Raw genomic sequence first — 16,022 nt, forward strand, 5'->3', positions numbered from 1 at the left:
CCAGCCTCATTTAGGATTAGATTTCGAACGTGTTTTGGTTTAAAACTACAGTAAATCAAATGTAGTATTTACTGGTCAATAATACAAACTGGAAGAATATTTTGATTTTTCCTAAGTATGATAAATCAGTTCAATCAGTGATTAATAAAACTCAAATTCTCTGAATGTGTTTTAGAAAAAAAATAAATCAGTGAGAAATAAACTTTTCAACAGCTTAGGTAAGATACACAACCCAGGACCATGCCTGTTTCTGATGAATAGTTAACTCAGGTATGGGGCAACTGAGTGGCATATCTTGTTTGCTCTAAGAGCAAAAATCCCTGAGTAAAATGGTCCAACAGTTACCAAAGTATGATTCAGTAGGAGCCACCAGCATCAAATCTGCTAAAGGTTACATGAAATTTGTAGAAGAAACCTTGAGAACAAAATGTCTTGGACCAAGAGTATATGAATAAGAGTTTGGTGATTGGTGTCACTTCCACATTTTTCTTTTTTTTGCCTATAACACACAATAAATAGGCTTATTTTCTTTTTTAAATTATTTGATGTTTTGAAGTTCAGTGTGGGAAACCTGTGGTCAATTTATATAAGCTAGTGCTTGATTTCTAAAAGAAATCCAGATGTCCAGTGTCATTTGGTAACTGATTTTCTTAAGGCAAAATAAAGCTTGTGGAGAGCAAATATTAGAATGTTGACAGTGGCTTGTGTAGATGATAAAATCGGTGGTCAACAAGACCAGAGTTTTATTTTCATGACTATTCAAAATAGTTCATATGTTTCTAGGATTACTGATGCATCCAAAAATTATGAGCAGACATACAAGGAACACTCTCTCTATCAAGAGAGTGTTAATTTTCTTTCATGTCAAAAGAGCAACATCTTTCTTGATTTTAGTTTATCATGTACATTTGAAAGAAAGCTTTTAACAATTGTCAGCAATTGAGCAAAGTGAGGTTAGCTTTAAAGAATGAGTTAAAAAAGAACAGTTCTGACAAAAAATAGCAAACTACTTAACCAATAATATTTAGGAATAGAATGAGAAAAATTTTAGACTTAAAAATTTGAAGTTCAAACTGATCATTGATTAAGAAAACCTGTGAAACTGAATGATTATTTATTTGTGTGATTTCACAAATAATGATAAAAAATAAATGCCCAAAGATATAAGGACATAATGTAAACCAAAGTAAGTAGGCTCACTATTTATTGATAGTTGATTTTCTACTCAACATTGTTTGACTTTCTGTTGCTGTGCATTACTCTACCCCAGATTATTTTGTGCCAGTCAGTGCTATAGCAATTTGTACATGATTTGTGGTTGACAAACAAGTGACATGCATAGAATCTATTTTAGCCCTGGTCGTACACTGTGATTGATGGAGAATCAGTGACACAGTTTTCCCCAGTTGTCTAAAAGGTAGTCACTGGGATCCTAGACAAGTTAGCTATATTTAACTTTGTATGCGATTATTTATCAAGCATCAGTTTATAAACATTACCCAACATAAATGAAACCAGAGTAGGACGTTCATGAACTATATTATTCCAAACTGAATAACAGAAATTAAGAAATTAAACAAAACAAAAACAGAATCAAAAATAAGTCTAAAACTTTTTATTCCCAGGGATGTCTATTTCCACCAACGTAGTAAATTAGATACCGTAAATGACTCTTGTGATTGAAACAATTAAAATTCGGGATAAAATGTACTTTGAAAACCTTTTAAAACACACTGATAAAAAGGAAGGAATATGCAGAGGCAAAACCAAAGTTACATGGGAAGGTTGGGGGGCAAAGGAGATGGATACAAGTCCTCAGAACTGGATAAAGCAGAGAACCTAACAAGAGACTTATGAATAAAGCTGGAACCCTGGAGAAGTATATCCTTTACATTCTTAGTATAAGGGAAGTAAGAAAGAAACCTCATTGTGAAGAAGGGGAAAGCAAAGAAACTTAACTATGCTTACCATGATGTGGGGTAGAGGAAAAAAACTAATCTCATCTGAGACTGTGTAACTAAATTCAGCCCTTGTGAATATGTGTGGGCTGGGTTGATTCTATCTATGTGGTCTGAAAAACCTCAAGCAGCATGTTTAAAGTGTTCCTTGTTTGGAAGTGATCCCAAGCTAGGAATGCAAGCAAATATAATTTACCTTCGGAGAAACTTCACTTCAACCCAGTCCTTGAAGCGTTTTTACAGAAAAAAATTCCAAGGAAAGTGAGCTGCCGATAGTCAAAAATCACAAAGCATGTGAAGTCAGTCCCATGAGAACAGGTGGGACAAGAGACACTAGAACAGACCCACAGGGACTTTGGGATTATCATAAATTGAATATGAAATGGAATATGTCTAAATCAATTCAAAATAAGTTTGAAAATTGGAGCAGACAAGACTATTAAAAAAACCTCCCTAACAAATAGGAAAAAGAATCAAATAGAACTCTTAGAAATTTAAAATGTACCAAAAAAATTAAAAATCCTATGGACGGATTAAATGTCATGTTAGATAGAGCTGAAGAGAAAGAAACTCTGTGAACTGGAAGATAAAACCGAAAAAACAGAGTGTTTTCGGACGCCCAGCGGTCGCGGCATCTTGGGCCGATTTTCCGCTGGCGCAATTACAGGCCGCGCAGCAGCAAAGGCTGAATGGAGCTCTGGGAAAGGCGCTGTGTCTGAGGAATGACACCATTTTTAAGCAAGCCTTTTCCCTCTTGAGGTTCAGAACCCCAGGAGAGAATCCCCTCTGTTCTGCAGGTGGCATTCTGCTGAGCATCAGTCGGCACTACAGGTCACAACCCACGCATGGCATTGGAAGATGCAAGCACCTAGTTAAAACAAGAGTTTCTTTCTCTTTTGCTTCCTGTTCAGCCCAGGAAGAAGAGGGGAAAAGTGGAAGTGAGACCCATTAATTTGGGGACAGATTATGAATATGGGGTTTGAAACATTCACCTGACTGCATATGATATGGCCCTGGAAGAGAGTTATGCCCAGTATGTTCACAACCTCTGCTACCACCTCTCCATTAAAGTCGAGGAAAGTTATGCGATGCCCACCAAAACCGTGGAGGCATTGCAGTTGCAGGTCCAAGGCAGCAAAATGCTCCTGGACTCAGTTCTTACCACCCATGGGCGAGTGGTTCAGATCAGCGGTTGGAGCGCTACATTTGCAGCGATTTTCCTGGAAATAATCCAAAGCAATCTTCCTGAAGGAGTCAAACTGTCAGTGAGGGAGCACACTGAAGAAGACTTCAAAGGAAGGTTCAGAGCTCGGCCAGAACTGGAAGAACTGCTAGCCAAGTTGAACTAGCTCACCGCAGACCCTTTCATGCCAGCACTGGTGATACTGAGTGGCAAGGGGAAGAGCTTCCTGGGTGGGCAAAGTTAAGCAGGAGACCCTGACCCTCAATATCATAAGTACCCACCTCCACAGCCAGGGGTGCCTCCTCTGCTCTGTGGAGGAGCGCTTGCCGGTTGTCACCACTTTCCTTTGAGCCAGCCCTGGGCATCTTCCATCTAACAAAAATCTGCCGATGATGGACGTGCGTGTGTGTGAGAAGTCAGTCCATCCTGTCGAGTATCTTTAACTAAGGGATTCAGTTTCTCTTTGCCTGGTGCTTTAGCATATAAGCATGTCCCCCTTCAGTATTTCTCCAGTTAGAGTGAACTCATCCTTTAAATCAACCTGGCATGGAGTCCCTTTAGTGACGCAGACAACCATAAGTAAACTCCCTGTGGATAGAAGGCATAGGGAGGGAGAGTTTGTATATGAAAAAACCCTCCAGGTAGGATCAGGGTCTGTCCATAAGTGAAAAAATATTACCTTGTGGGGTAAGTGAGTGTCTTGTCATAAGTATGCAGGTAGATGTTACATAACTGCAAATTAGGGTTGCCTGGAATGAGTTGAAGCAAAGAATTAAAGGTTGATCTTGGTCACGTGTCAGAAAACTACTGCTTGTGAGCCAGATCCCAACAACTGCCTATTTGCTTTTTAAAAAGAATTTATTGAAGTGAAATTCACATGTCACAAAACGAACCATTTTAAAGTGAATAATTCAGTGGTATTTAATGCATATGCAGTGTTGTGCAACCTCTATCCAGTTCCAAAACCCCACTGCCTGTTTTTGTAAATAAAGGTTTATTGGAACAGAGCCCTGCTCATTCATTTACAAAAAAGTAAAAACTGAAAAAATAGAGAATATAGATCCACAAAGACAAAATGAAGCAAATTATGAAAAGCAGAATAACTACTATGCTTATGGAGGATAAGAGTGATATATATATATATACATATATAATATGTGCTTATGGATTATAGGAGTGGTAAGATATATATATGTATATATACACACATATACATATATAGTGTATACCTTATATATAATTTCAGAGATAAGTAATAGAAACAAAATGGAAGAGGCAATAGCTAAGGGATAGTGAATGAAAATTTATCCGAATTGTTGAAAGACACCAATCCTTACGGGTAGGAAACCCAGTGAACTGCAAACAGATTAAGGTACTCCACTGTATACTAACGAGTCCATCTGCAAAATACAGGTATTGGGTTTCTCACAATGTCACAAGCTGCAGCTAAAAGTATGCAATGACCTCCATTATGTTTCCAATATTCCCTTAGTGCTTATGAGCCTTTAGCGGAGTTTCTAGGAGTAAAGTTTTCTGTGACTAGGGGCAATGCAGACTTGTGAAAGGTGACTGAGGAAAGCAGAAGCGACAGGATCCTATTGTGGAGGGGCGGCCCTTGGGTATGTTTCATGCCTAGCATGATCATCTTCAGGCATTCATGACTGCTACAGAGAAAAGGGGAATTTGGTTGTCAGGAAGACCTAAGGAATGAATGTGCTCTGCCTTGCATTGTCCCTTAGTGCAGTCAGTTAATACTATGCTAATATACCAGTTTGGGGACATTTGGGGGTCAGAGAGACCTGTGCTCCATAAATTATAGGCAGTATGTTTAAGTTTGACCAAAGTTCTAAAAAATGCACAATTATTTATGAGTTGCCGGAGGAGCATAGAAAGGAGTTGAATATTTTCATGTGTCTGTGAAATAACCCAAATGCTGTGTTAGGGACTTTATATGCAGAGGTGTTTAACCACTGACTGTCCTACTGACTGTCCTACGGAGAGCTACGAGGCCATCAGTGCTCAGAGAGATGCCAAGTACTTCTGTTTTTTACCGACCAGCAGCATCTTTTCTTTTCCTTTCTTGTAATACTACCTGAATTTCTTTACCTATCCCCTGTGTAGTTTGAGTGACAACGGCCCCACTCCAGCTCTTGAGGTGGGCTCTGATTGCTTCCAGTTAACTTGAGTGTCCTCATTTTCTGGGGGCAGTACTTGCCCTGGGATGGTCCAGTCAGTGTGCCCTGGACCATCGCAGGGAAGGCTGGGACTTGGGCCCCTTCTCTTCCCTGACTGGGTGTCCCTTGAGGACAGGGAGTTTGGAACTGGGACAAAGACTCTTTTCTTGACCGGACTCTAGACAGACTCCTCTGAGCCCAACTAGACCCTGTCTTGAACGTCTCCTCAAGACCCAGTTTTAGCAAGAATCCTGCTAATTCAGGTTATCAAGAGAGACTCCCTCAACCTCACTATTTGATCACCCTCAATATCTAACAAAATTTCTCATTTGTCGCCATCCCGCAGGTGATATGTGATCACCCTGGTCTGCCTTAAGCAAGAATCCTCTCAGGTAGGTTTAGGCAGAACCCCCTTTTCCGCTGATGTTTCCTCTTAGTAATTTTCCATCCACTGACCCCCTCACCTTGCTTCTTGGCTATCAGTCCTTAGTTTTCCTTGTTGTATTCAGAATTGAGCTCAATCTCTCTACCCTACTGCAGAACCTCATTGTTATAGTCCCTATTATAACAATAGCCTATTGCAATAGTCCTATGTCTGCCTTACTGTTGTAGCAAGTGTCAGGATAATTTTTTTCTTTAACAACTGCTATAGCTACCTGGGGGAGCCAAGGGGAGAAATTTGCAGAAAAAGAATGCAAAAGTTCAGCTGACATGGTGAACCTCTGGACAACCTGGCTTGGGACCAAAATTTTTTTCTGACCAAATCTTTTTTTATTTTCTTTCTTTCTTAAAGCACTTTGGATCAATTCTGTTCCTCTGATCTGAAATATTCTGAACTAGTATTAAATAGGAAATGGGATATTAAAATATGGTTCCCTTTGAAACCTGTACCTCTTGCTCACTGTACAGCTTTCCAAGTCATAAGGACAATTAGAAAAAAGTAAATCTCCATCCACTTGACAAAATAACCTCAAAACAAAGATCCTAATCCATCTTTTGCTCTGACAGTCCTGGTCAGTAAATGAAGAAAGAAAATACTGAGTTAAAATTAAATATATAGTCTAGTAGCAATTTTTATTCTAGTTGTTTATCTCTTCTCTTGACAGAGATAGGCAGAACAGGAACTAAAGGCTAATCAAGACTCAAAAGAGGAAAGGACTGAATAAAAGCAGAATAAAACTAAATCAAAATATTTTGATATTGGATTTTCTACTTCTACCATTTTGGAAAGCCAGGGTGTTTCAGCTATCAAGAAGGTAGCACGTGTGGATGGATTTTGCTGGTTAAGACGAAACCCAAATTCTTTTGTTCTAGAGAAGTAATTTACACTAAACACCAGAGCCCCTGGTCACTACAAATAGCTGTTATACACTCCAAGTCAGAATAAAATCCACACATTTATAGTAATTAGTCCATGTGGACTTTTGAAAGACACTTTTCTTTTTAACATCTGTATTGGAGTATAATTGCTTTACCATGGTGTGTTAGTTTCTGCTTTGTAACCAAGTGAATCAGCTATACATATACATATATCCCCATATCTCCTCCCTCTTGTGTCTCTCTCCCACCCTCCCTATCCCACCCCTCTAGGTGGTCACAAAGCACCGAGCTGATCTCCCTGTGCTGTGTGGCTCCTTCCCACTAGCTAGCTATTTTACATTTGGTAGTGTATATATGTCCATGCCACTCTCTCACTTCGTCCCAGCTTACCCTTCCCCCTCGCCTTGTCCTCAAGTCTATTCTCTACGTATGCATCTTTGAAAGACACTTTTATGGGCCCTTTACCTGAAGGGCTCATATGCCTCAGGTGCCTTCACTGAACTGCTGAATATCTATTACTGACATTAATTTTAGCAAACAGTTTCTAAGATATGACAGAAATTTATTTTAAGTACTCATCATTCTGATAGGGAAAGAATGCTCCTCAGATTTTGTGGGCAGAAATCAGAGGTGCAGAGAGAGATGAAGTGCCCATTAATATCAGAAGCTGACAAGGAGAGCTGCACGATCAGCTGTCTTTGTAGAAGTTCAAGTCTTTTCTTGGTGTTTCCTCTGCTTGCCCTGGAACCACCGAATTCACTCAAATATTAGAAGGTACCAAGCCATAGAGGGGAGACCCCAGGAGAAGCCCATGAAGTGGACAGAACTATCCCCAGGCAGGTGTTCCCTAAGGAAATGAATTGGATGCTAAGATCCAACCTTGCCAACTAAGATCCAAATGAATTGGATGCTAAGATCCAACCTTGCCAACTAGTAGGAACCATCTTTGAATGTAACAATAGGTAAGGGACTACTGCCAGGAAATTACTTTCTTTTGGTAAAGCCTGGTGCTTTGTCTCCTCAAGTTCAGTGGTGTGTGTGTAAGATTCACCTTAAGTCACAATTAGCCTTTGAATACAGAGAAATTTAAGGTCTGCATCTATACTTATTTCCACAGCAACAGGATGATTTTCCCCGAGCATTGGCCCCAAATGTCAATTTGCTATTTTACTCTAAATTTTAAAATCATATCTTAGGTGATGCTAATTCCATTTGTAACTTTTCAGAATTCTAATAGGCATAAATAACCCTAGATCATGCTGTAGTGAAAAACATAATCAATTAGCTCATATCAATTTGGGAAGATATAGCTAAAGATAAAAGTAAAGAGCTGAAAGACATTTCCTTGTTTTTTTTTTTTTTTTTCCTTTTAAATATGCTTTATTTTTCCTCAGGCATATAACAGGACTTTTGAATAAAAAGTTACGGTAGGGTAGAAATGTGCCTGAAACACTACAATGGCAGAGACATTTCTTATGTGTTAGTACCTTGCCAAGATGTTGATGACACTGGATTTAGTCACATGCTTTCCAGGGTTGGGTAATTTTTAGTGAAATCTCAATTCTAATTTTGTTCTGTATCAAGGATCCCCGAAAAATATGTGCTCAAATAGTTGCCCTTATTGAAAAGCATATATAAGTTTTAAAATATCAAATTCGATCACAAACTGTGTACATAATTGCTTTTCAAAGCTATCAGAGATTTTTGCTGTCATTTGATATTCAAAACTTTGAAAGGATTTTCTTCTGAACTTCATGACAGGATGGATGATGGTAGTAACGAGACAGTATTCATTATGCCTCTTCTCTTGAGTCTTAGAGAAGAGCAATAATAATCTTGAAAAATGATACAGAAAGGGCATGCCATTCTTAATTGTACAAATAGCAAACTATCCAGGATGGAGCTTTGTACAGTCTGTAACTCTCCATAGGAATTTCTGAAAACAACTGGAAGTGTTAGAATATTGAGGCCCGGAGCCCTGAAAACAGCGTGTAGCTAATGGCTCCATTCAAAGGAATTGTCACTTCTCTCTTGTCCTTTTCCTTAGCCACTGCTTCTCTTCTGTTTTGCCAGTTTCATTTTTCCTCCAGGCAAACATGCTGTAAGGCATAAGAGAAGAGGGTGGGAGACTAATTAGTGTGTCAAGGGGAACTAGAAGGTATGGTGAGAAATTCAGAATCTCATTTTCTTTTCACGCCCTTAGAATTGATTTTGCTGTCACCATTTAAAAAATAACAGATGGATGTAATTCTATTGTTTGATGGAGATAAAGTACTTTCTTCCTCTCTATATATAATTTGCTGCAAATTCTATTAACCAAATACATATTTCAGAACCAAAATTATTAAAAATTTTGAAGTCTTAAATAGTTTAATTATGGCTATGAAATGAATTGATTTGCATTTGTTCATTATGTAATTACAAGTCCAGATAGAAGTAAATTAAAAGATATGTAATCAGATTAGAGTGCTTGCCAGAAAAGTAATGATTTTTTAAAAACTATGCGTTAGGGGAAAACTTTGCAGTCTGCTATTAAAAGCATCCCATTCATGACATTATTTAGTTGCAGATTGAATCAGAGGTAAAGCTTTGTTGTTTGTTTTTAATACACCTCTAGACTCCCATCCTGGTAGAAAGTCTTGTTTATAGTGTGGTTTGTGACTGTTGACAGAAAGTTTTCACAGATGAACTCTTATTAATGCCTTCTTGTTTTCTTACTGAGGAAGGTGGTAGGCAGGCACCAGCTCTTTCTGTGAGCTACCTTTATTTAATACTGAGAAACAGGTGATTGATTCCTTTCCCTTGTTATCGTGTTTTGATTGATATTCACATCCTCCCCCATTGGGTGTTGGTGATATGAAAAAGTTAGACTCTCTTGCCAGGGCCTCGTTAATCTGCGGTGTTAGGTATTGATTAGGTGAACGTTAACCCTACGCTTCAGTTTCATACTTTGTTTACTGGTTTCTGCTCTTTTCTCTTGTCCTAAGTGATCAATTCTGTTGTAGGCATGTTTGTTTCCAACGAGACTGTTTTCCTACAGTTTGGTTTGAAGAGATTTATTTGTTTCTCGTCTTCTTCCTCTGGAATGGTAGCTTGATCTTATTTTACTTTATTATTTATATTTATTTATTTGCTTCTTTAATTTGGTGTCAAAGAATTCATGGTCTTCCTTTTGTTTCCCTTTGCTTTCTTCTAGAAAGTTATTTTAATAATGATACCTTGTGGTTGGTTAACAGCAAACTTTCACAATATACGAATGAAGGCATTCTATTTTTCTTTCTACTTGGAAGGTAGACTTTCTTTCCTTCTTTCTTTTTTCCTCTTCCCTTCCTTCCTGTCTCCCTCCCTCCTCTCTCTCTCTCTCTCTCTCTCTCTCTCTCTCTCTCTCCCCCCCTCCCTCTCTCCCTCTCCCTCCCTCCCTCCCTCCCTCCCTCTCTCCCTCTCTCCCTCTCTCTCTCTCTCCCCTTCCCTCCCTCCTTCCTTTCTTTGCCTGGCTTCTTTTCCTGGCCTATTATATGCCAGCTCTGCTTTGGGAAACATATTTCAGTTCTTAATAATGCTTGGGGAAACTACCTGAAGGCACTGAATGATGAATCAGGGTCCAATCCTCATACCCATAAACCTCAAAAAGATCAGACAGGCCAAAGGAGAACTAGACAGGAGTTCTGTAAGGAATCAATAAAATTTTCTCCAAGTCCCTTTGAAGTCTGGTTTTCATGTTCGTCTATGGAAGGCTGGACCAACATCGAGTCTTGTTCTTTTCACAGGGCTTTTAAAAACTGGGTTGAAAACCAATGGACTTTTGTCAATTAAAAATAATTGTCTGCCTTCTCCAAAGGGAACAGAGAAGGGAAATTGTTAGAAGTTAGAATAGAAGAACTGGGGACGTACTAAGTGAAGAATGAGGGTGCAGTAAGGAGGGGAATCAGGAGGCTGAGAGCTGGTGGAGAAGCACAGGAGCTGACCCTTGGATCAGCCTCATGGGGGCCTCGCCCTGGCTGTGTTACTTTGGGCACATCCCCTAACCTTTCTGACTTCCAGTTTCTTCCTTCATGAATGGGAAAATAATAAATGCTTCCCAGGGTTTTGTGAGGATTAAAGGAGATAACATTTACCCTTGACTATGCCTCCTTTGAGGGCAGAGATCTTGTCTTTTGTACCTTTCTGTGCCCCAGAATGTAATTCTGTTTGGCACATAGTAGGTGCTCAGGAAACAGTCAAAACGGAGGGAAGGACAGGGAGCCCAAGAGTAGGGTATAAAATAAGTGGATCAGGAAGATAAGCAGGAAAACAAAAGGGGAAAAATGGAAAAAACAAAAAAGGGTCGGTGAAGCATGGAGGGCTGATCAGGACTCCAGGTTAAAATTGTGAAGTATCCCCAGAGCCACCATCCTCTCTTCTCATGTCTCCTGGGGAGGGAGTCTTCTGTGGTCTTTTTCTAAAGCCCATCAAAATGTAAACTGCAGAAACAGGATAGAAGTACATAGTGCTAGTACTGGAGGTAAGGCGTGAGTTTGTAAGCCAGACCCCACTACCCGACCCTGTCAAACGCTGATGGTGGTTTGTTCATATTCCCATCTCAGCCCACACATTCATGAGAACTACAGTTTCAGTGCCACTTACCCGCACTGATCCACAACCAACAAAATTGTCCTGTGTCATTGTCTTATTTATTTAGGTTAGCAAACACTGTGAAGTGGTAGTCAGTTTTGTTTCTTGTTTTCTCAGTGATTCTTATTAATCTTCATTTGACACCTTGAGGAATGCTTATGGGCTGTAGATGGCCAGTCAGAAAGGTCATCTAATGTCAGCTCGGCCCGCGGTGCCCGCGGTGCACTGCAGATGAATCTTGGCTGCAGTGCAGTGGCATCTTGGTGCTTTATTTATCAAGATTCGACTAGTTTTCTCATACTTCACTCTACAAAATCTATGATGTTTTGATGGATTTGGGGGGATCACTCCCTTCTGTTTACATCAAGATCAAGATCTTGATATTTATCATGGAATTTTCTATGAAGATCTAGTTATGATGTTAATTATCAGTCTCAAAACTCAAAATAGTAAAATCTGTATATGCCAGTAAAAAAGAAGGCAATAGTATAAACAGGAATGGACATTTCATAAATCATCAATATAAGAGAAGCCACCTAATTAAAATACAACTAACCAAGACAACTAAACCTCAAAATAAAATCAAGGTATATGTTTAAAAACCCAACATTTTAAACTAAATGAAAGACATGGGCATTTCTTGGGAAAAGAACAGTTAAGTGAGAAATGTAAGTGATTACATCATCTGTTATTTGTCTTTCTCTGTCTGACTTATATCACATATTAGTATGCTAACCTTTAGGTCCATCCATGTTGCTGCAAATGGCATATTTCATTCTTTTTTATGGCTGAGTAATATTCTGTTGTATGAATATATCGTATATATATACACACACACCACATTTTCTTAAACCAATGGTCTGTTGGTGGGCACTTGAGTTGTTTCCGTGTCTTGGCTATTGTAAATAGTGCTGCTGTAAATATCGATATTGCCTCCTCTATTTGGGGCTGTCAGCACAGTAGATCCTCAGTCGTCACTGAGTACTGCATGGTCAGGGACTGTGACCTCTGGGCTCTAAGAAGGGACGACAGCTGCATTGTTTCCTGGTCATTCAGAATGACCAGGGGAGGAGTTCTTCGTGTGAGGTTGATGCATAGGAGTGATGGTATGATCCAGTTTGTAGCTCTCCTTTCCATAACACAGATAAGGTCTATGTTCAAGTCTATCGGTTTCATGCCCTTTGGACATATTAAATTCTCAGAAGATTTTCAGTATGTGAAAATTTCTTTGAATGAGCAATGAAATTTGATCTTTCAGAATGGACATTCAACACAAGAAGAGTGTTAATGAGGGCGGTATGACACATTAGATTCAGTATCGACGAGTTTTAATCAAACACCTACTATGTCCCAGCACTGTGCCGGGCATTTCCAAACAGGACAGGAAACAATGGTAGCTACAGAGGGCCGATACATAGTTCTGTATCTTGGTTATTGTCAAGGCGATGGTGAGAGTGTAAGGTGTAAGTCCTCCAGTAAATTATGTTGACATAACACCTCAGACAATAGGCTCCTTCTTTTGTTTTTCTGCTTTGTTCATTTTGTAGCCTCCCGGAAATGTCAATGTAAAGTTCAATTTTGGGGAATAATTCACTTCCTCTATTAGACTGATAAGTGGTAGGCCTTTGCTAAAGCAGAGACACACAGTGCCACTGAAAATAAAATGGCCTTGGATTCTATCATTACTTATATACTTGTGACACTGTCTCTTCTGCCTTATAAAATGGGCTTTCCTCATGCTTTGTGAGGGCTGAAAGGTCATATAGCCTTTGGTTTATCATTCAGAACTCTCAGGGAAGGGTTCAGTCTCTTTTAACAGCATTTGCCCCCACTACATTAGAAGCATGTCAGATTGGAAAACTCGGGCTAGGATGGACTAAAGTGCTTCCTTTGCCTGTGTTGAGCAGCACATTTTTCGGTGCTAAAAATACTGAAAAACTTAGTTGGAACATTTACTCTGAAGGACACTGTGTTCTCCTATATCCCCCTATTTGTCTTCACAGCAGACAAAAAATAGTGAAGCAAATATTACTCTCCCCTTCATATAGATGTGGCAACTGAGGCTCAGAAAGATTAGCTTAGTCTCGCCCAAGGTCAGTCCTAGTTTTATTTGTCAGCTCAATAAATATTTGTTAGTCATAGAGTAACTGGCAGAGCTGAAAATACAATTTGATCTTCTAGCTCTGTGTTTCCCCACTAAGTTAGGTTTCCACTACCTGCTAAATGACTAGGTTTGAAATGTTAATTTGTAAAAGTCTGATTATATAGGATCCCAAACACAAATCTGTCTGAAATGGAAGAGAATTGGCCCTGATTCGGAACGTATCTCCCCAGACATTATCAGCCTAAGCCAAGCAGGAGGTGGACCCTTCCTGTGGAAAGCCATTTCAATGCATTTTTGAAATGGTATCCATCATCTTTCACATATGGAAATTGACAATGAAGTGATAATATATAAATAGTCCTGGCTTTTTTACAAACAACTTCAGAAAACATTTGCTTTGTTTTTCCCATCATGCCAGGCTTTTCTGTCTCATGAATCTTAGAGAGGTATTTCGCCCCACTTTGTAGATGTCAGCTCACTACTTATGAAAGTTAGCTGGGGGACTGGCCAATCTCAACCTTGGTTGAACAGCAGAGCAGAACTTTTCCATGGAGGATGGTCATCCTTGGAAAGAAGGGTCTGGGTCAGTGAGTACAGGTAGGGTGTACTATGTTCATTTAACAGGATGGCAGCCTACCAAACTGAGAAGTCTCCTCTCATCTCTAGTAGAAGCACCTGCTCATCAAATCTGTTCATTTCCCCTTACTTTGGGAGGTTAACACGAGGGACCAGTAACAAAAGATCAACAGTATATGGTTTTGAAGAACACTTCTGTGAGTGATAGTGTTTTAAGATGTTGCTTGCCTAAGGTTTCTATCATCGAGCTCCAGCGTGAACATTATTTTAGTGACTACGCTTTGCTGAGCACCCTGATAGATGCTGCTACCCTGTTTGGGCTGAGGGAGAGCCAGCAAAGCAAATTGGGCAGGAAGAAGGAGGTAAAGAGGAACTCAAACACATGAGACTTCAAGCTCTCAATTAAGTATATCTGTCATCTTTTCTGATATGTGGAAACTAATATTTGTTTGCTTTTCCATTTACAAAAGAGCATCTCATTTAAGAATAATTTCTTAAACAGAAAAATATTCATAGAAGTTCTTTCATCACATCATAGTTACAAAAAAATTTATAACTGTGTTGGATGTTGACTATACTTATTGTGGTGATCATTTTGCAATACACACAAATACTGAATCATGTTGTATACCTGAAACTAATATGATGTTATACATCACTTATACCTCAATAAATTTTTTAATTAAAAAAGTAATATTATTATCCTAATAGTATTCCATTTCTACTGCTTGTCCTAATTCACCCAGCAGGTAACTTGTAGGAGAGAGCCTCCAGGTACACAGAGTTCTCTTTTCACAGCCACTCTTTTGTCCCTTTAATTATGGGAGGAGCTCCCTCAGTGCACGGGCTGTGTCTTCAATAGTATGACCTCCCGTCCCAGCATATTGAGTCTTTGCACACAGTGGCAAGTCAGTAAGTGCTGTCATGCATCTGATGGGTAATAGAATTTTGTGCATTAGTGCAATGGTGCTTTTCCTTCTCAGTGCGGCATGGCTGAGCAATCACATCTGCTCCCTGCACGACTTGCTGTAATCACGGCGGTAGCCTCTGGCTAGAGGGCCAGTTTTTGTTCAGAAAGCCATCCTTCAGTCTCCCAGATACATGTGGCTTTCAACAGAATTGCTGATTTTCAAGCATTTTAGAGGAAGATGAAATTTCATATCCACAAAAACAAGACAGCAACTGCTCTGGCAAGCAGACATGATAATCCAGCTAAGTTTAGTCTTTATGATGAATCATCTAGAGACTGTTACTTGCTCTGGGTCGTTAGCCGTTTTATTTTTAGCAAACCTGAATTTCAGTTAAATCCATTTGGCAATACATAATCGGAGTGGATTCAGTACAAACTAGGTAATTATAGGTCAGCTGGGGGTGATTATCTCCATCCATGAGCTTGCCTGGGGGTAAGAGGCTCTTTGCGAGGCTTTTAAAGCAACATCGTCTTCCTCGGGACCAATTTAGTATAAATGAAGCCCTTTAAGGGCTTTTCTTGTATCATCTTAACTTAGTTTGTTGTCTTTCTGCCTCTTCCTGGGCAAATTAATCTTCTGGCCAAAATTCCTTCTGAAACAGTGAGAAAAAAGAGTGCGGTTGATACCAATAGACATGTCTGCTGTAGCCAGGCCACCTTCATTTTGGGGCGTCCTTTTTTGGAATATTTTACAAGACTTTCCTGGACAGCTTCAAACCACGCTCCATCATTAGAAAAGAAATTTCACAGGGATACTCTCTCTCTTTAAGTTTTGTAGCCCTTAAAGAAAGTTCTAAGGAAGATTGGCAAGGCACTTTTCTTTGTAGCCATTAGCAGGAGAAAGCAAATGCTTTCGTATTAAATGGCTTAAGGCTGCGGGGCTGGTTTGTGTCTCTCCTGGGAGGGACGATCCTTGGTGTGGCAATGAGAATTTCTGACCTCCCAGCATGAGCTTCTCCCTGAGCACCAGTTTTTTTCTGTTGTTGAGCAGGCAGCATCTCCTTCATCCCGTCGACTCCTCATTGAGCCTCTGCTTCCTTGGCATCTTGTCTGACTGCCATGATGAGATCTAAGAGGTCCTAATAAATGTGTCATTAACGTCACATGCTTTAGATCTTCTAATTTT

The 16,022-nt window shown here is 39.6% G+C and overlaps 1 pseudogene; it reads left to right on the forward strand.

Annotated features, from left to right (window-relative positions):
- Positions 1–1,666: 1,666 nt before the first annotated feature.
- Positions 1,667–4,205, forward strand: LOC111168357 (large ribosomal subunit protein mL48 pseudogene; annotated as a pseudogene).
- The last annotated feature ends 11,817 nt before the right edge of the window (positions 4,206–16,022 follow it).

The sequence above is a fragment of the Delphinapterus leucas genome, chromosome 12 (assembly GCF_059928025.1).
Source record: "Delphinapterus leucas isolate spDelLeu-1000000601 "Yukka" chromosome 12, BTC_Dleu_Yukka2, whole genome shotgun sequence".
Classification (NCBI taxonomy): Eukaryota; Metazoa; Chordata; class Mammalia; order Artiodactyla; family Monodontidae; genus Delphinapterus; species Delphinapterus leucas.